Genomic DNA, 19,366 nt, shown 5'->3' on the forward strand with positions numbered 1-19,366 from the left:
ATTTTAGAAACTGCATTAAAGAAGGGGTGCACCGGTCCTGGAGATACTGCAATACCAGGTCAATGCGTGGAGTGGACAGAGCAAGCTCTTTTTCCATCTCCCTGTTCTAAAAATCCATTTAATATATGGTCCCCAGATAGGGGACGTATCAGATATTAAACTGATAAGAACAGATACTACACTTGATCTTAGCCAAAAGGCCGAGAAGCGATAACCAGAATTGGTTTCAAACTACGGAGCCACCCAAGGATCCTGAAAAGTCCATTTGTGGAGATGAGCTCCTGGACTCCCGTTAAGAAGACATGTTGTCAACCTCTAGATCCCCTACATGCCTGCACTTTTCGGCTTGCTGCTGCTGCAATCCACGCGTTTTAGATCTGCATAACTCCACCTCTTTAAACACAGCACCTTCACCCCCTGCTGTTCCCACCCGCCTCAACACCGTTGGAAGGGAGGAGAACCAATTAAGGCGGGGGGTGGGGTGGAACGAGCAGCTGTCTACCCTTAGCAGGAGGGCTCCTGATTACATACCTCTCCTGCTGCAGTCTGTCCAGCAGCAGACTGAAGGTGGCTGCTGCTGTGCACAGGTATATAAAGGCTCAGAGCCTATTATGACACGCGCAGCCAGCGTTCCATTGCCACATTCCATCTACTGCAGGCAGGATACCTGGCTGGCTGAATGTCGCTGAGAAGCTCACAGAGACCGCCATAAGCAACAGTTTAACAGAATGCCACAGACTAATCAACCAAACTTTTTGGGTTGGGTTCTCTTTTATAGTCTGCAGGCATTAAATGAAAGAAGTCAGTGTTCCAGCAGAAGGAGACAACGTTTCAGAAAAGGCATTGTAGCAAACCAAAAAAGAAATTTTAAGCGCAGCAGAGTAACCAGCGCACATACCTGTTAGCTCAGGTGAGTTTAAAAGGCTGCTGTTGATAACAAGGGCATTTGCTAAATAGATGGTGTGTGTGCAACAATATACTGAAAGGTCAATTATATTGTGCAGCTTATCTCACCACCTGTAGTTATTTAGGTGAAAGCTCCAAAATGCTTGCCTAATATGTCTGTTTATCCAAAAGGAAGTAAAAAGGGAGAGCTAGAAAGATAGCATTGCATCACATTACATGGCAATGCAATGCACAGTTGCTGAAGTTGAACCAAAATGAGCTTGTAATCTGGCTTCTGCAACTTTGAACATGAAAAATCCAATGAGGAGAAGAAAAGCAAAGCCAAAGAGTCCATCCCAAAATCCGACAACAAGCAAAATGAACAAAAAACATTGAATTCAATTCTTTCTGATTTTAGAAACTGCATTAAAGAAGGGGTGCACCGGTCCTGGAGATACTGCAATACCAGGTCAATGCGTGGAGTGGACAGAGCAAGCTCTTTTTCCATCTCCCTGTTCTAAAAATCCATTTAATATATGGTCCCCAGATAGGGGACGTATCAGATATTAAACTGATAAGAACAGATACTACACTTGATCTTAGCCAAAAGGCCGAGAAGCGATAACCAGAATTGGTTTCAAACTACGGAGCCACCCAAGGATCCTGAAAAGTCCATTTGTGGAGATGAGCTCCTGGACTCCCATTAAGAAGACATGTTGTCAACCTCTAGATCCCTTACATGCCTGCACTTTTCGGCTTGCTGCTGCTGCAATCCACGCGTTTTAGATCTGCATAACTCCACCTCTTTAAACACAGCACCTTCACCCCCTGCTGTTCCCACCCGCCTCAACACCGTTGGAAGGGAGGAGAACCAATTAAGGCGGGGGGTGGGGTGGAACGAGCAGCTGTCTACCCTTAGCAGGAGGGCTCCTGATTACATACCTCTCCTGCTGCTGCTGCTGCTGGCTGTCCAGCAGCAGACTGAAGGTGGCTGCTGCTGTGCACAGGTATATAAAGGCTCAGAGCCTATTATGACACGCGCAGCCAGCGTTCCATTGCCACATTCCATCTACTGCAGGCAGGATACCTGGCTGGCTGAATGTCGCTGAGAAGCTCACAGAGACCGCCATAAGCAACAGTTTAACAGAATGCCACAGACTAATCAACCAAACTTTTTGGGTTGGGTTCTCTTTTATAGTCTGCAGGCATTAAATGAAAGAAGTCAGTGTTCCAGCAGAAGGAGACAACGTTTCAGAAAAGGCATTGTAGCAAACCAAAAAAGAAATTTTAAGCGCAGCAGAGTAACCAGCGCACATACCTGTTAGCTCAGGTGAGTTTAAAAGGCTGCTGTTGATAACAAGGGCATTTGCTAAATAGATGGTGTGTGTGCAACAATATACTGAAAGGTCAATTATATTGTGCAGCTTATCTCACCACCTGTAGTTATTTAGGTGAAAGCTCCAAAATGCTTGCCTAATATGTCTGTTTATCCAAAAGGAAGTAAAAAGGGAGAGCTAGAAAGATAGCATTGCATCACATTACATGGCAATGCAATGCACAGTTGCTGAAGTTGAACCAAAATGAGCTTGTAATCTGGCTTCTGCAACTTTGAACATGAAAAATCCAATGAGGAGAAGAAAAGCAAAGCCAAAGAGTCCATCCCAAAATCCGACAACAAGCAAAATGAACAAAAAACATTGAATTCAATTCTTTCTGATTTTAGAAACTGCATTAAAGAAGGGGTGCACCGGTCCTGGAGATACTGCAATACCAGGTCAATGCGTGGAGTGGACAGAGCAAGCTCTTTTTCCATCTCCCTGTTCTAAAAATCCATTTAATATATGGTCCCCAGATAGGGGACGTATCAGATATTAAACTGATAAGAACAGATACTACACTTGATCTTAGCCAAAAGGCCGAGAAGCGATAACCAGAATTGGTTTCAAACTACGGAGCCACCCAAGGATCCTGAAAAGTCCATTTGTGGAGATGAGCTCCTGGACTCCCATTAAGAAGACATGTTGTCAACCTCTAGATCCCTTACATGCCTGCACTTTTCGGCTTGCTGCTGCTGCAATCCACGCGTTTTAGATCTGCATAACTCCACCTCTTTAAACACAGCACCTTCACCCCCTGCTGTTCCCACCCGCCTCAACACCGTTGGAAGGGAGGAGAACCAATTAAGGCGGGGGGTGGGGTGGAACGAGCAGCTGTCTACCCTTAGCAGGAGGGCTCCTGATTACATACCTCTCCTGCTGCTGCTGCTGCTGGCTGTCCAGCAGCAGACTGAAGGTGGCTGCTGCTGTGCACAGGTATATAAAGGCTCAGAGCCTATTATGACACGCGCAGCCAGCGTTCCATTGCCACATTCCATCTACTGCAGGCAGGATTCCTGGCTGGCTGAATGTCGCTGAGAAGCTCACAGAGACCGCCATAAGCAACAGTTTAACAGAATGCCACAGACTAATCAACCAAACTTTTTGGGTTGGGTTCTCTTTTATAGTCTGCAGGCATTAAATGAAAGAAGTCAGTGTTCCAGCAGAAGGAGACAACGTTTCAGAAAAGGCATTGTAGCAAACCAAAAAAGAAATTTTAAGCGCAGCAGAGTAACCAGCGCACATACCTGTTAGCTCAGGTGAGTTTAAAAGGCTGCTGTTGATAACAAGGGCATTTGCTAAATAGATGGTGTGTGTGCAACAATATACTGAAAGGTCAATTATATTGTGCAGCTTATCTCACCACCTGTAGTTATTTAGGTGAAAGCTCCAAAATGCTTGCCTAATATGTCTGTTTATCCAAAAGGAAGTAAAAAGGGAGAGCTAGAAAGATAGCATTGCATCACATTACATGGCAATGCAATGCACAGTTGCTGAAGTTGAACCAAAATGAGCTTGTAATCTGGCTTCTGCAACTTTGAACATGAAAAATCCAATGAGGAGAAGAAAAGCAAAGCCAAAGAGTCCATCCCAAAATCCGACAAACAAGCAAAATGAACAAAAAACATTGAATTCAATTCTTTCTGATTTTAGAAACTGCATTAAAGAAGGGGTGCACCGGTCCTGGAGATACTGCAATACCAGGTCAATGCGTGGAGTGGACAGAGCAAGCTCTTTTTCCATCTCCCTGTTCTAAAAATCCATTTAATATATGGTCCCCAGATAGGGGACGTATCAGATATTAAACTGATAAGAACAGATACTACACTTGATCTTAGCCAAAAGGCCGAGAAGCGATAACCAGAATTGGTTTCAAACTACGGAGCCACCCAAGGATCCTGAAAAGTCCATTTGTGGAGATGAGCTCCTGGACTCCCGTTAAGAAGACATGTTGTCAACCTCTAGATCCCTTACATGCCTGCACTTTTCGGCTTGCTGCTGCTGCAATCCACGCGTTTTAGATCTGCATAACTCCACCTCTTTAAACACAGCACCTTCACCCCCTGCTGTTCCCACCCGCCTCAACACCGTTGGAAGGGAGGAGAACCAATTAAGGCGGGGGGTGGGGTGGAACGAGCAGCTGTCTACCCTTAGCAGGAGGGCTCCTGATTACATACCTCTCCTGCTGCTGCTGCTGCTGGCTGTCCAGCAGCAGACTGAAGGTGGCTGCTGCTGTGCACAGGTATATAAAGGCTCAGAGCCTATTATGACACGCGCAGCCAGCGTTCCATTGCCACATTCCATCTACTGCAGGCAGGATACCTGGCTGGCTGAATGTCGCTGAGAAGCTCACAGAGACCGCCATAAGCAACAGTTTAACAGAATGCCACAGACTAATCAACCAAACTTTTTGGGTTGGGTTCTCTTTTATAGTCTGCAGGCATTAAATGAAAGAAGTCAGTGTTCCAGCAGAAGGAGACAACGTTTCAGAAAAGGCATTGTAGCAAACCAAAAAAGAAATTTTAAGCGCAGCAGAGTAACCAGCGCACATACCTGTTAGCTCAGGTGAGTTTAAAAGGCTGCTGTTGATAACAAGGGCATTTGCTAAATAGATGGTGTGTGTGCAACAATATACTGAAAGGTCAATTATATTGTGCAGCTTATCTCACCACCTGTAGTTATTTAGGTGAAAGCTCCAAAATGCTTGCCTAATATGTCTGTTTATCCAAAAGGAAGTAAAAAGGGAGAGCTAGAAAGATAGCATTGCATCACATTACATGGCAATGCAATGCACAGTTGCTGAAGTTGAACCAAAATGAGCTTGTAATCTGGCTTCTGCAACTTTGAACATGAAAAATCCAATGAGGAGAAGAAAAGCAAAGCCAAAGAGTCCATCCCAAAATCCGACAAACAAGCAAAATGAACAAAAAACATTGAATTCAATTCTTTCTGATTTTAGAAACTGCATTAAAGAAGGGGTGCACCGGTCCTGGAGATACTGCAATACCAGGTCAATGCGTAGAGTGGACAGAGCAAGCTCTTTTTCCATCTCCCTGTTCTAAAAATCCATTTAATATATGGTCCCCAGATAGGGGACGTATCAGATATTAAACTGATAAGAACAGATACTACACTTGATCTTAGCCAAAAGGCCGAGAAGCGATAACCAGAATTGGTTTCAAACTACGGAGCCACCCAAGGATCCTGAAAAGTCCATTTGTGGAGATGAGCTCCTGGACTCCCGTTAAGAAGACATGTTGTCAACCTCTAGATCCCTTACATGCCTGCACTTTTCGGCTTGCTGCTGCTGCAATCCACGCGTTTTAGATCTGCATAACTCCACCTCTTTAAACACAGCACCTTCACCCCCTGCTGTTCCCACCCGCCTCAACACCGTTGGAAGGGAGGAGAACCAATTAAGGCGGGGGGTGGGGTGGAACGAGCAGCTGTCTACCCTTAGCAGGAGGGCTCCTGATTACATACCTCTCCTGCTGCTGCTGCTGCTGGCTGTCCAGCAGCAGACTGAAGGTGGCTGCTGCTGTGCACAGTTATATAAAGGCTCAGAGCCTATTATGACACGCGCAGCCAGCGTTCCATTGCCACATTCCATCTACTGCAGGCAGGATACCTGGCTGGCTGAATGTCGCTGAGAAGCTCACAGAGACCGCCATAAGCAACAGTTTAACAGAATGCCACAGACTAATCAACCAAACTTTTTGGGTTGGGTTCTCTTTTATAGTCTGCAGGCATTAAATGAAAGAAGTCAGTGTTCCAGCAGAAGGAGACAACGTTTCAGAAAAGGCATTGTAGCAAACCAAAAAAGAAATTTTAAGCGCAGCAGAGTAACCAGCGCACATACCTGTTAGCTCAGGTGAGTTTAAAAGGCTGCTGTTGATAACAAGGGCATTTGCTAAATAGATGGTGTGTGTGCAACAATATACTGAAAGGTCAATTATATTGTGCAGCTTATCTCACCACCTGTAGTTATTTAGGTGAAAGCTCCAAAATGCTTGCCTAATATGTCTGTTTATCCAAAAGGAAGTAAAAAGGGAGAGCTAGAAAGATAGCATTGCATCACATTACATGGCAATGCAATGCACAGTTGCTGAAGTTGAACCAAAATGAGCTTGTAATCTGGCTTCTGCAACTTTGAACATGAAAAATCCAATGAGGAGAAGAAAAGCAAAGCCAAAGAGTCCATCCCAAAATCCGACAAACAAGCAAAATGAACAAAAAACATTGAATTCAATTCTTTCTGATTTTAGAAACTGCATTAAAGAAGGGGTGCACCGGTCCTGGAGATACTGCAATACCAGGTCAATGCGTGGAGTGGACAGAGCAAGCTCTTTTTCCATCTCCCTGTTCTAAAAATCCATTTAATATATGGTCCCCAGATAGGGGACGTATCAGATATTAAACTGATAAGAACAGATTTTTGCGTTTATATTTAAAATATCGTAGTCTTTATCTTTTCTTCAGAGCTTTAAAATAACATCTTCCATAGGTGATAGTTCCATATACTCAGGGCTCTTTTCTTTCCAAGCTTCTTCATATCCATTAGGTAGTACATATAAATTTCACTTAATGCCAGTCTTATACAATCCTTGACTTCTATATAGTCTCTTTTAAACAACAATATGTTTCTGGTCTTCCATAGAGCACTTTTAACACAACTCAAAGTGCACCATAAAACTCTCTCTTTTTCTTTCGTCATGTTTGGTAAAATCCCATATAAAACCACTTCATGGCTTAAAAAATTAAGACCAGATAAAAATTTTAAAAGCTCACCACAGTCTTTCCACACTTGCTGTGCAAAATCACAATTCCAAATAAGGTGCATAGTAGTCTCATCATTATTGCACTGATGCCTCGGGCAGGTTTGTATAGTGCTCAGTCTTCTTTTATACTGGAAATCACGAGTCGGTAAACATTCCTGCACAATCATCCAAGCTAAGTCTTTATGTTGATTCATCAGGTAAGGTGCATTTGTTAAATTCCATATTTTAGTGACTCTGCTATATGAATAATGGCTTATGGGCGTCAAAGTTTTTTTCTTTTTTAATTGCTGCAGCAGCTTCCTTGCATTCTTCAATGTCTCCATCTCAAAAGAATCTAGGCCATATAATCTGATAACTTTCTCCAGGATGGCATATTGTTGTGGAGGTGATAACAACACTGGGCTTGTTAAAGAAATGGATATCCACTTTCGCCTCCTAAAAATGTGGCCAGCTGCATATCTTAAAAAATGTGCCCAAGGGCTTGAAGCAAACATATATTTAAAACAGAGGCTAAAAAACTTGGAGTATAAAAACAGTTTGACGTTGGGAACATCCTTACCACCAAGGTGGTGCATCTTGTACATTGTTTCTCTCTTCACCTTTTCGAACTTAGAGTTCCACACAAATTCAAACAGCATTCTCTGTAATCTTCTCGCTGTAAGGTCACTTGGGGGATAAACATAACTGAGATATAACATGACAGGAAGCAGAAGGGCCTTAATAATTAAAACTTTACCTTCGATTGTTAATTTTCTTAATTTCCAAAAGTCAATCTTCTTTTGTATTTTGTCCCTTACTCCATCCCAGCTCTTCATTCCATCATTCTGTCGATCAAAAATCACGCCCAGAATTTTAATCTTCTCTGACTGCATCGGGAGATCAGGGATGGACACATCCGCCCAATTGCCACGGACAAAACAATCACATTTCTCAATGTTTAACTTAAAACCTGAGGCTTCACAAAAAAAATTGGTCGTTCTTATAGCTCTCCTGAGAGCGGCAGGTGATGAACAAAAAATAGTAATATCATCCATGTAGCCCATTACCTTCACATCTCTTCCATGTCCTCCAGGGATAGGGACACCTTTAATCACTTTATCCTCTCGTAGCATAGATAAAAGAGGCTCTATTGCACATATAAATAGCACTGGGGACAAAGGGCAGCCTTGCTTCACACCTGAATGCAAAAACACTTCATTAGACAAAAATCCATTGATTAAAATTTTACTAAAAGAGTTCTTATATAAAAGTGCCACTTGCTTGATAAAAATTTCAGGGAAGCCCATTTTTTTTAAAACCAACCATAAAAAACAATGAGAGACACGATCAAAAGCCTTTTGAAAATCCAATGATAAAATTGCTAAGTCTTGCTTCCTGGATTGCTGGTACCATATGACATCGCGGATGGTATTGAGATGCTCCGCAACTCCTCTTCCTGGCACCCCACATACCTGGTCTTCATAAATAACTTTGGATAAAACTTTTTTAAAACGGTTCACTAAAATTTTGGACATCAACTTGTAATCAACATTCAACAGTGTGATTGGTCTCCAGTTTGCCAGATGGGATTTGGCTCCTTTTTTAAAAATCAGGGAGACCAGACCACTTCTCCAAGATATAGGCAGGATATCACACTTAAAAGCTTCTTTGATTACTAAAAACAAGTCGGGTTTTAAAAAATTCCAAAATTCACGATAAAATTCAACAGGCAAACCGTCAGAACCAGGGGTTTTCCCATAGGAAAAACTTTTGATAGCAGCATCTACTTCCGACAAGGTGACTTCAGTGCATAACAATTCTCGGTCTTCGCGGCTCAGACTATTTTTTAATGAATTAAGGGCATCTTCAGTAAAAGACTGGTCTATAGTTTTCTCATTAAAAAGCTGCTGATAAAACTGGTGAGCTTGGTTGAGCATACCTTCAGTTGTAGTTTCACCCTCTAATTCTGTTATCATTTCCTTAGCAGCAACTACTTTTTTAAAAAAAAATCTTGAGCACTTTTCATTTTTCTCCATCACTTCAATTTTTGAGTTATAAATTATTTCCTTACCCTTCGACTCTATACTCTTTTTAATTTCTTTTTTTGTTGCTTCAATTAAATCGTCCATTTCAAGTCCCACATCTCTTAGTTGATAACAGGTCTGCAATTTAGTAATAAGCCTTTTATGCCAAGCGGACTTTTCTCTTGCATTGGCTATGCTGACCTTGATAAAAAAACTTTTTATCTTCATCTTGCTGTATTCCCACCATTCTAGCAGAGTTAAAAATTTTTGTTGTTTTGTTCTTAAATAATTAAAAAACGCTTTAAAATCTGTTCTTACCTTAGGATCTTGTAACAATGTTGTATTTAGCCTCCAAACTCCTCTTGCCTTGACAAGCCCAGGTAATTCTAACTCTGATAGCAACATCTTATGATCTGAAAAAATGTTTGGGATTAAGACAACAGATTTGACATTCACATATTGGGACATGAAAATAAAATCAATACGAGATTTAGAAGAAGAGTTCTCCCAAGTATAACCGGGATCATTACTACGGATCTCTTTCCAGGAGTCTCTAAGAAAAAAATCAGTTAACAAATCCTTTAGTTGTTTCTCTGTTTTGTCTTTTTTAGGAACGGTGGAACTCCCGCTTCTCCCTTCACCAGGCAAGACACAATTGAAATCCCCACAGAACATCAGAGGCGATGAACCAGGTAGGTAATATTGCACATCTTCAAACAACTGATGTCTCTCTTCCTTCACTGGAGAAGCATAAATGTTCAAAAGTCTAAAGTCCACACCTTTAAAACTAATATTTAAGAAAAGAGCACGTCCAGAAGAAATGTCCACAAAAGAGTTGATTTTAAAGTCATACGACCTAAACAGCACTCCAATGCCAGAGGAACGATTTTCATTATCTCCGGACCAGATAGAGGGCCCATGAGGCCAATCTTTTCTTAAATCTGCATAATTCATATCAAAGTCAATGTTACATTCTTGCAAACAAAAGACATCACAGTCCACTGTTGACAGGTAGGAAAACAAAGCAGCCCTTCTTGTAGAGCCCCTTATACTCCTCACATTAAGCGAGGCTACTTTAATTGATGAGGTCATGATAGGTTAGTTCAGGTCACACTACTGTCAGAATCAGACATAAAGCCCACCGATGTTAACGGGCTCTGCACTTCTGAGTCCGAAAAAGAAATGTTTATAGGGTCTGAAGGCCTTGGCTCCTCAGGAGGGGCAGCGGGAGCCATTGGCTTGTATTGCAGAAGACTTGGTTTTAATGGACACTTCTTGGAAGTCTCCCTGGCCACATTCTCATCAGACCTATCATCTGTTTTCCTTTTCCTACGAGTTTCCAGCTCCATTGCTTCTTCCTCCGAGCTAAATGTCCCGATTTCAGCAGAGGGACTCCCCTCCACCACCATATCACCCGGATCAGAATCAGCAGCCCAGTCCTTAGATGAAGCTTCCCTCCTCTCAGGACGGACAGGTTTCTCAGCTGGAGGTTTCTGCATAGACGTGGGCTTATGCGCAGCAGGAATAGGAGAACTGGCAGGTTTTCCCTGTGCAGCAGGCACTGAAGTGCTTGTGGACCCGCCTACAGGGGGTTGTGTTCGCACAGTAGATACAGGAGCACCGGTGGGACCCCCCTTAGCAGCAGGAGCAGGAGGGTTGGTTGGCTTCCTCTGTGCAGCAGGTGCAGACGTACCACCTGATGTACTAGCAGGCTTGGTCTGTGGAGCAGGTACTGGAGAGCTAGAAGACTGCCCCCGCGCTGTAGACGCACCCGCAGGAGCAGGAACAGCAGAGGGTTGCCTCTGCCCCCCGGGAGCAGATGGAGGCACACGGGCAGGTTGCTTTGCCAGCGTTTCAGCATAGGTTTCCGCCTTTTTCTTCAAAGGACACTCCCGGAAGGAGTGACCTGGGACCCGGCAGATGTTGCACACCATCTCATTGGTACAGTCCATTGTGGCATGTCCATGCTTGTAGCACTTCTTACAGATTGCCACCTCCTCCTTGCAGTTCTCATAAGTGTGACCGAAACACATGCATTTCCGGCAGAAGAGGGGCATGTCCGGGTAGAAGAGGCGCCCCCGCTCCCTACCGATCAGGAAACTTGACGGAGGATGACGCTGACCACCAATGCCATTTGGATCTTCACAAAATTTAACAAAAAATTTATGCTTTCCCGTCCAGAGGTTTTCCTCATTCATGACCTTGTGGGAATACCGCAGTTCTGGGAAATAGTTTTGAAGAAAGCAAATAATATTAACTAAGGGAACATGAGGGTTGCTCATCTGAACCACGAGCGGCTTCTCTCCACCGGAGTAAAGGATGACAAAGGTGAGTCCTTTAAGATCCTCATCTGAAAGGTGCAGGTGAATCTGGCGGAAGAGGTTCTGGCACGCATACTCCGACTCCAGAGTCAAAGTGAAGGAACCGGGGCGATCTTGAAGGGCCAGGATGTCTTCCCTCTTTACTCCTAGGATCTCCAGCAGCACTCTCCTCACGAAAAACTTCAAGGTCATCTTCTCCTTGGATGCATCGTCCACTTCGATCTTGAAAGAGTTCTTGATGCGAAGGTCACCAGCTCTGGCATAGCGCACTGCGGCCGCTACTGCTGATGCCATCTTCAAAAGGTAGATAGGGTCGATCGCCTTCTTGGTTTCTTTGCGTATCTGCCCCCTAAAGCAGCATGAGGCTTAAGACGGCTTTTACACCGCCGATGCCTCAAGGCCAAGGGCACGATTGGCTTAGAATCCTTCTGGCAAGATGTGGTATCTTAGCCAAAAGGCCGAGAAGCGATAACCAGAATTGGTTTCAAACTACGGAGCCACCCAAGGATCCTGAAAAGTCCATTTGTGGAGATGAGCTCCTGGACTCCCGTTAAGAAGACATGTTGTCAACCTCTAGATCCCTTACATGCCTGCACTTTTCGGCTTGCTGCTGCTGCAATCCACGCGTTTTAGATCTGCATAACTCCACCTCTTTAAACACAGCACCTTCACCCCCTGCTGTTCCCACCCGCCTCAACACCGTTGGAAGGGAGGAGAACCAATTAAGGCGGGGGGTGGGGTGGAACGAGCAGCTGTCTACCCTTAGCAGGAGGGCTCCTGATTACATACCTCTCCTGCTGCTGCTGCTGCTGGCTGTCCAGCAGCAGACTGAAGGTGGCTGCTGCTGTGCACAGTTATATAAAGGCTCAGAGCCTATTATGACACGCGCAGCCAGCGTTCCATTGCCACATTCCATCTACTGCAGGCAGGATACCTGGCTGGCTGAATGTCGCTGAGAAGCTCACAGAGACCGCCATAAGCAACAGTTTAACAGAATGCCACAGACTAATCAACCAAACTTTTTGGGTTGGGTTCTCTTTTATAGTCTGCAGGCATTAAATGAAAGAAGTCAGTGTTCCAGCAGAAGGAGACAACGTTTCAGAAAAGGCATTGTAGCAAACCAAAAAAGAAATTTTAAGCGCAGCAGAGTAACCAGCGCACATACCTGTTAGCTCAGGTGAGTTTAAAAGGCTGCTGTTGATAACAAGGGCATTTGCTAAATAGATGGTGTGTGTGCAACAATATACTGAAAGGTCAATTATATTGTGCAGCTTATCTCACCACCTGTAGTTATTTAGGTGAAAGCTCCAAAATGCTTGCCTAATATGTCTGTTTATCCAAAAGGAAGTAAAAAGGGAGAGCTAGAAAGATAGCATTGCATCACATTACATGGCAATGCAATGCACAGTTGCTGAAGTTGAACCAAAATGAGCTTGTAATCTGGCTTCTGCAACTTTGAACATGAAAAATCCAATGAGGAGAAGAAAAGCAAAGCCAAAGAGTCCATCCCAAAATCCGACAAACAAGCAAAATGAACAAAAAACATTGAATTCAATTCTTTCTGATTTTAGAAACTGCATTAAAGAAGGGGTGCACCGGTCCTGGAGATACTGCAATACCAGGTCAATGCGTGGAGTGGACAGAGCAAGCTCTTTTTCCATCTCCCTGTTCTAAAAATCCATTTAATATATGGTCCCCAGATAGGGGACGTATCAGATATTAAACTGATAAGAACAGATACTACACTTGATCTTAGCCAAAAGGCCGAGAAGCGATAACCAGAATTGGTTTCAAACTACGGAGCCACCCAAGGATCCTGAAAAGTCCATTTGTGGAGATGAGCTCCTGGACTCCCGTTAAGAAGACATGTTGTCAACCTCTAGATCCCTTACATGCCTGCACTTTTCGGCTTGCTGCTGCTGCAATCCACGCGTTTTAGATCTGCATAACTCCACCTCTTTAAACACAGCACCTTCACCCCCTGCTGTTCCCACCCGCCTCAACACCGTTGGAAGGGAGGAGAACCAATTAAGGCGGGGGGTGGGGTGGAACGAGCAGCTGTCTACCCTTAGCAGGAGGGCTCCTGATTACATACCTCTCCTGCTGCTGCTGCTGCTGGCTGTCCAGCAGCAGACTGAAGGTGGCTGCTGCTGTGCACAGGTATATAAAGGCTCAGAGCCTATTATGACACGCGCAGCCAGCGTTCCATTGCCACATTCCATCTACTGCAGGCAGGATACCTGGCTGGCTGAATGTCGCTGAGAAGCTCACAGAGACCGCCATAAGCAACAGTTTAACAGAATGCCACAGACTAATCAACCAAACTTTTTGGGTTGGGTTCTCTTTTATAGTCTGCAGGCATTAAATGAAAGAAGTCAGTGTTCCAGCAGAAGGAGACAACGTTTCAGAAAAGGCATTGTAGCAAACCAAAAAAGAAATTTTAAGCGCAGCAGAGTAACCAGCGCACATACCTGTTAGCTCAGGTGAGTTTAAAAGGCTGCTGTTGATAACAAGGGCATTTGCTAAATAGATGGTGTGTGTGCAACAATATACTGAAAGGTCAATTATATTGTGCAGCTTATCTCACCACCTGTAGTTATTTAGGTGAAAGCTCCAAAATGCTTGCCTAATATGTCTGTTTATCCAAAAGGAAGTAAAAAGGGAGAGCTAGAAAGATAGCATTGCATCACATTACATGGCAATGCAATGCACAGTTGCTGAAGTTGAACCAAAATGAGCTTGTAATCTGGCTTCTGCAACTTTGAACATGAAAAATCCAATGAGGAGAAGAAAAGCAAAGCCAAAGAGTCCATCCCAAAATCCGACAAACAAGCAAAATGAACAAAAAACATTGAATTCAATTCTTTCTGATTTTAGAAACTGCATTAAAGAAGGGGTGCACCGGTCCTGGAGATACTGCAATACCAGGTCAATGCGTGGAGTGGACAGAGCAAGCTCTTTTTCCATCTCCCTGTTCTAAAAATCCATTTAATATATGGTCCCCAGATAGGGGACGTATCAGATATTAAACTGATAAGAACAGATACTACACTTGATCTTAGCCAAAAGGCCGAGAAGCGATAACCAGAATTGGTTTCAAACTACGGAGCCACCCAAGGATCATGAAAAGTCCATTTGTGGAGATGAGCTCCTGGACTCCCGTTAAGAAGACATGTTGTCAACCTCTAGATCCCTTACATGCCTGCACTTTTCGGCTTGCTGCTGCTGCAATCCACGCGTTTTAGATCTGCATAACTCCACCTCTTTAAACACAGCACCTTCACCCCCTGCTGTTCCCACCCGCCTCAACACCGTTGGAAGGGAGGAGAACCAATTAAGGCGGGGGGTGGGGTGGAACGAGCAGCTGTCTACCCTTAGCAGGAGGGCTCCTGATTACATACCTCTCCTGCTGCTGCTGCTGCTGGCTGTCCAGCAGCAGACTGAAGGTGGCTGCTGCTGTGCACAGTTATATAAAGGCTCAGAGCCTATTATGACACGCGCAGCCAGCGTTCCATTGCCACATTCCATCTACTGCAGGCAGGATACCTGGCTGGCTGAATGTCGCTGAGAAGCTCACAGAGACCGCCATAAGCAACAGTTTAACAGAATGCCACAGACTAATCAACCAAACTTTTTGGGTTGGGTTCTCTTTTATAGTCTGCAGGCATTAAATGAAAGAAGTCAGTGTTCCAGCAGAAGGAGACAACGTTTCAGAAAAGGCATTGTAGCAAACCAAAAAAGAAATTTTAAGCGCAGCAGAGTAACCAGCGCACATACCTGTTAGCTCAGGTGAGTTTAAAAGGCTGCTGTTGATAACAAGGGCATTTGCTAAATAGATGGTGTGTGTGCAACAATATACTGAAAGGTCAATTATATTGTGCAGCTTATCTCACCACCTGTAGTTATTTAGGTGAAAGCTCCAAAATGCTTGCCTAATATGTCTGTTTATCCAAAAGGAAGTAAAAAGGGAGAGCTAGAAAGATAGCATTGCATCACATTACATGGCAATGCAATGCACAGTTGCTGAAGTTGAACCAAAATGAGCTTGTAATCTGGCTTCTGCAACTTTGAACATGAAAAATCCAATGAGGAGAAGAAAAGCAAAGCCAAAGAGTCCATCCCAAAATCCGACAAACAAGCAAAATGAACAAAAAACATTGAATTCAATTCTTTCTGATTTTAGAAACTGCATTAAAGAAGGGGTGCACCGGTCCTGGAGATACTGCAATACCAGGTCAATGCGTGGAGTGGACAGAGCAAGCTCTTTTTCCATCTCCCTGTTCTAAAAATCCATTTAATATATGGTCCCCAGATAGGGGACGTATCAGATATTAAACTGATAAGAACAGATACTACACTTGATCTTAGCCAAAAGGCCGAGAAGCGATAACCAGAATTGGTTTCAAACTACGGAGCCACCCAAGGATCATGAAAAGTCCATTTGTGGAGATGAGCTCCTGGACTCCCGTTAAGAAGACATGTTGTCAACCTCTAGATCCCTTACATGCCTGCACTTTTCGGCTTGCTGCTGCTGCAATCCACGCGTTTTAGATCTGCATAACTCCACCTCTTTAAACACAGCACCTTCACCCCCTGCTGTTCCCACCCGCCTCAACACCGTTGGAAGGGAGGAGAACCAATTAAGGCGGGGGGTGGGGTGGAACGAGCAGCTGTCTACCCTTAGCAGGAGGGCTCCTGATCACATACCTCTCCTGCTGCTGCTGCTGCTGGCTGTCCAGCAGCAGACTGAAGGTGGCTGCTGCTGTGCACAGGTATATAAAGGCTCAGAGCCTATTATGACACGCGCAGCCAGCGTTCCATTGCCACATTCCATCTACTGCAGGCAGGATACCTGGCTGGCTGAATGTCGCTGAGAAGCTCACAGAGACCGCCATAAGCAACAGTTTAACAGAATGCCACAGACTAATCAACCAAACTTTTTGGGTTGGGTTCTCTTTTATAGTCTGCAGGCATTAAATGAAAGAAGTCAGTGTTCCAGCAGAAGGAGACAACGTTTCAGAAAAGGCATTGTAGCAAACCAAAAAAGAAATTTTAAGCGCAGCAGAGTAACCAGCGCACATACCTGTTAGCTCAGGTGAGTTTAAAAGGCTGCTGTTGATAACAAGGGCATTTGCTAAATAGATGGTGTGTGTGCAACAATATACTGAAAGGTCAATTATATTGTGCAGCTTATCTCACCACCTGTAGTTATTTAGGTGAAAGCTCCAAAATGCTTGCCTAATATGTCTGTTTATCCAAAAGGAAGTAAAAAGGGAGAGCTAGAAAGATAGCATTGCATCACATTACATGGCAATGCAATGCACAGTTGCTGAAGTTGAACCAAAATGAGCTTGTAATCTGGCTTCTGCAACTTTGAACATGAAAAATCCAATGAGGAGAAGAAAAGCAAAGCCAAAGAGTCCATCCCAAAATCCGACAAACAAGCAAAATGAACAAAAAACATTGAATTCAATTCTTTCTGATTTTAGAAACTGCATTAAAGAAGGGGTGCACCGGTCCTGGAGATACTGCAATACCAGGTCAATGCGTGGAGTGGACAGAGCAAGCTCTTTTTCCATCTCCCTGTTCTAAAAATCCATTTAATATATGGTCCCCAGATAGGGGACGTATCAGATATTAAACTGATAAGAACAGATACTACACTTGATCTTAGCCAAAAGGCCGAGAAGCGATAACCAGAATTGGTTTCAAACTACGGAGCCACCCAAGGATCATGAAAAGTCCATTTGTGGAGATGAGCTCCTGGACTCCCGTTAAGAAGACATGTTGTCAACCTCTAGATCCCTTACATGCCTGCACTTTTCGGCTTGCTGCTGCTGCAATCCACGCGTTTTAGATCTGCATAACTCCACCTCTTTAAACACAGCACCTTCACCCCCTGCTGTTCCCACCCGCCTCAACACCGTTGGAAGGGAGGAGAACCAATTAAGGCGGGGGGTGGGGTGGAACGAGCAGCTGTCTACCCTTAGCAGGAGGGCTCCTGATCACATACCTCTCCTGCTGCTGCTGCTGCTGGCTGTCCAGCAGCAGACTGAAGGTGGCTGCTGCTGTGCACAGGTATATAAAGGCTCAGAGCCTATTATGACACGCGCAGCCAGCGTTCCATTGCCACATTCCATCTACTGCAGGCAGGATACCTGGCTGGCTGAATGTCGCTGAGAAGCTCACAGAGACCGCCATAAGCAACAGTTTAACAGAATGCCACAGACTAATCAACCAAACTTTTTGGGTTGGGTTCTCTTTTATAGTCTGCAGGCATTAAATGAAAGAAGTCAGTGTTCCAGCAGAAGGAGACAACGTTTCAGAAAAGGCATTGTAGCAAACCAAAAAAGAAATTTTAAGCGCAGCAGAGTAACCAGCGCACATACCTGTTAGCTCAGGTGAGTTTAAAAGGCTGCTGTTGATAACAAGGGCATTTGCTAAATAGATGGTGTGTGTGCAACAATATACTGAAAGGTCAATTATATTGTGCAGCTTATCTCACCACCTGTAGTTATTTAGGTGAAAGCTCCAAAATGCTTGCCTAATATGTCTGTTTATCCAAAAGGAAGTAAAAAGGGAGAGCTAGAAAGATAGCATTGCATCACATTACATGGCAATGCAATGCACAGTTGCTGAAGTTGAACCAAAATGAGCTTGTAATCTGGCTTCTGCAACTTTGAACATGAAAAATCCAATGAGGAGAAGAAAAGCAAAGCCAAAGAGTCCATCCCAAAATCCGACAAACAAGCAAAATGAACAAAAAACATTGAATTCAATTCTTTCTGATTTTAGAAACTGCATTAAAGAAGGGGTGCACCGGTCCTGGAGATACTGCAATACCAGGTCAATGCGTGGAGTGGACAGAGCAAGCTCTTTTTCCATCTCCCTGTTCTAAAAATCCATTTAATATATGGTCCCCAGATAGGGGACGTATCAGATATTAAACTGATAAGAACAGATACTACACTTGATCTTAGCCAAAAGGCCGAGAAGCGATAACCAGAATTGGTTTCAAACTACGGAGCCACCCAAGGATCCTGAAAAGTCCATTTGTGGAGATGAGCTCCTGGACTCCCGTTAAGAAGACATGTTGTCAACCTCTAGATCCCTTACATGCCTGCACTTTTCGGCTTGCTGCTGCTGCAATCCACGCGTTTTAGATCTGCATAACTCCACCTCTTTAAACACAGCACCTTCACCCCCTGCTGTTCCCACCCGCCTCAACACCGTTGGAAGGGAGGAGAACCAATTAAGGCGGGGGGTGGGGTGGAACGAGCAGCTGTCTACCCTTAGCAGGAGGGCTCCTGATTACATACCTCTCCTGCTGCTGCTGCTGTTGGCTGTCCAGCAGCAGACTGAAGGTGGCTGCTGCTGTGCACAGGTATATAAAGGCTCAGAGCCTATTATGACACGCGCAGCCAGCGTTCCATTGCCACATTCCATCTACTGCAGGCAGGATACCTGGCTGGCTGAATGTCGCTGAGAAGCTCACAGAGACCGCCATAAGCAACAGTTTAACAGAATGCCACAGACTAATCAACCAAACTTTTTGGGTTGGGTTCTCTTTTATAGTCTGCAGGCATTAAATGAAAGAAGTCAGTGTTCCAGCAGAAGGAGACAACGTTTCAGAAAAGGCATTGTAGCAAACCAAAAAAGAAATTTTAAGCGCAGCAGAGTAACCAGCGCACATACCTGTTAGCTCAGGTGAGTTTAAAAGGCTGCTGTTGATAACAAGGGCATTTGCTAAATAGATGGTGTGTGTGCAACAATATACTGAAAGGTCAATTATATTGTGCAGCTTATCTCACCACCTGTAGTTATTTAGGTGAAAGCTCCAAAATGCTTGCCTAATATGTCTGTTTATCCAAAAGGAAGTAAAAAGGGAGAGCTAGAAAGATAGCATTGCATCACATTACATGGCAATGCAATGCACAGTTGCTGAAGTTGAACCAAAATGAGCTTGTAATCTGGCTTCTGCAACTTTGAACATGAAAAATCCA

At 44.1% G+C, this 19,366-nt stretch overlaps 10 non-coding genes and 1 pseudogene across 10 annotated transcripts; all 11 read right to left on the bottom strand.

Moving 5' to 3' along the window:
- Positions 1–21: 21 nt before the first annotated feature.
- On the bottom strand, positions 22–212 carry LOC141228546 (U2 spliceosomal RNA). The gene has a single exon (XR_012295354.1). It is a non-coding gene; the product is annotated as a U2 spliceosomal RNA (small nuclear RNA).
- A 1,105-nt stretch (positions 213–1,317) lies between these two features.
- On the bottom strand, positions 1,318–1,508 carry LOC141228547 (U2 spliceosomal RNA). Its single transcript, XR_012295355.1, has one exon. It is a non-coding gene; the product is annotated as a U2 spliceosomal RNA (small nuclear RNA).
- Positions 1,509–2,622: 1,114 nt separating this feature from the next.
- On the bottom strand, positions 2,623–2,813 carry LOC141228548 (U2 spliceosomal RNA). The gene has a single exon (XR_012295356.1). It is a non-coding gene; the product is annotated as a U2 spliceosomal RNA (small nuclear RNA).
- A 1,115-nt stretch (positions 2,814–3,928) lies between these two features.
- Positions 3,929–4,119, bottom strand: LOC141228549 (U2 spliceosomal RNA). The gene has a single exon (XR_012295357.1). It is a non-coding gene; the product is annotated as a U2 spliceosomal RNA (small nuclear RNA).
- Positions 4,120–5,234: 1,115 nt separating this feature from the next.
- Positions 5,235–5,425, bottom strand: LOC141228237 (U2 spliceosomal RNA). Its single transcript, XR_012295156.1, has one exon. It is a non-coding gene; the product is annotated as a U2 spliceosomal RNA (small nuclear RNA).
- A 1,115-nt stretch (positions 5,426–6,540) lies between these two features.
- LOC141228389 (U2 spliceosomal RNA) lies at positions 6,541–6,717 on the bottom strand (annotated as a pseudogene).
- A 6,231-nt stretch (positions 6,718–12,948) lies between these two features.
- Positions 12,949–13,139, bottom strand: LOC141228550 (U2 spliceosomal RNA). The gene has a single exon (XR_012295358.1). It is a non-coding gene; the product is annotated as a U2 spliceosomal RNA (small nuclear RNA).
- A 1,115-nt stretch (positions 13,140–14,254) lies between these two features.
- Positions 14,255–14,445, bottom strand: LOC141228551 (U2 spliceosomal RNA). The gene has a single exon (XR_012295359.1). It is a non-coding gene; the product is annotated as a U2 spliceosomal RNA (small nuclear RNA).
- Positions 14,446–15,560: 1,115 nt separating this feature from the next.
- On the bottom strand, positions 15,561–15,751 carry LOC141228552 (U2 spliceosomal RNA). The gene has a single exon (XR_012295360.1). It is a non-coding gene; the product is annotated as a U2 spliceosomal RNA (small nuclear RNA).
- A 1,115-nt stretch (positions 15,752–16,866) lies between these two features.
- LOC141228553 (U2 spliceosomal RNA) lies at positions 16,867–17,057 on the bottom strand. Its single transcript, XR_012295361.1, has one exon. It is a non-coding gene; the product is annotated as a U2 spliceosomal RNA (small nuclear RNA).
- A 1,115-nt stretch (positions 17,058–18,172) lies between these two features.
- On the bottom strand, positions 18,173–18,363 carry LOC141228554 (U2 spliceosomal RNA). The gene has a single exon (XR_012295362.1). It is a non-coding gene; the product is annotated as a U2 spliceosomal RNA (small nuclear RNA).
- Positions 18,364–19,366: the final 1,003 nt, after the last annotated feature.

Source organism: Phyllobates terribilis, unplaced genomic scaffold, assembly GCF_046119375.1.
Source record: "Phyllobates terribilis strain yellow unplaced genomic scaffold, ASM4611937v1 Scaffold_437__1_contigs__length_1545540, whole genome shotgun sequence".
In the NCBI taxonomy this organism is placed as follows: domain Eukaryota; kingdom Metazoa; phylum Chordata; class Amphibia; order Anura; family Dendrobatidae; genus Phyllobates; species Phyllobates terribilis.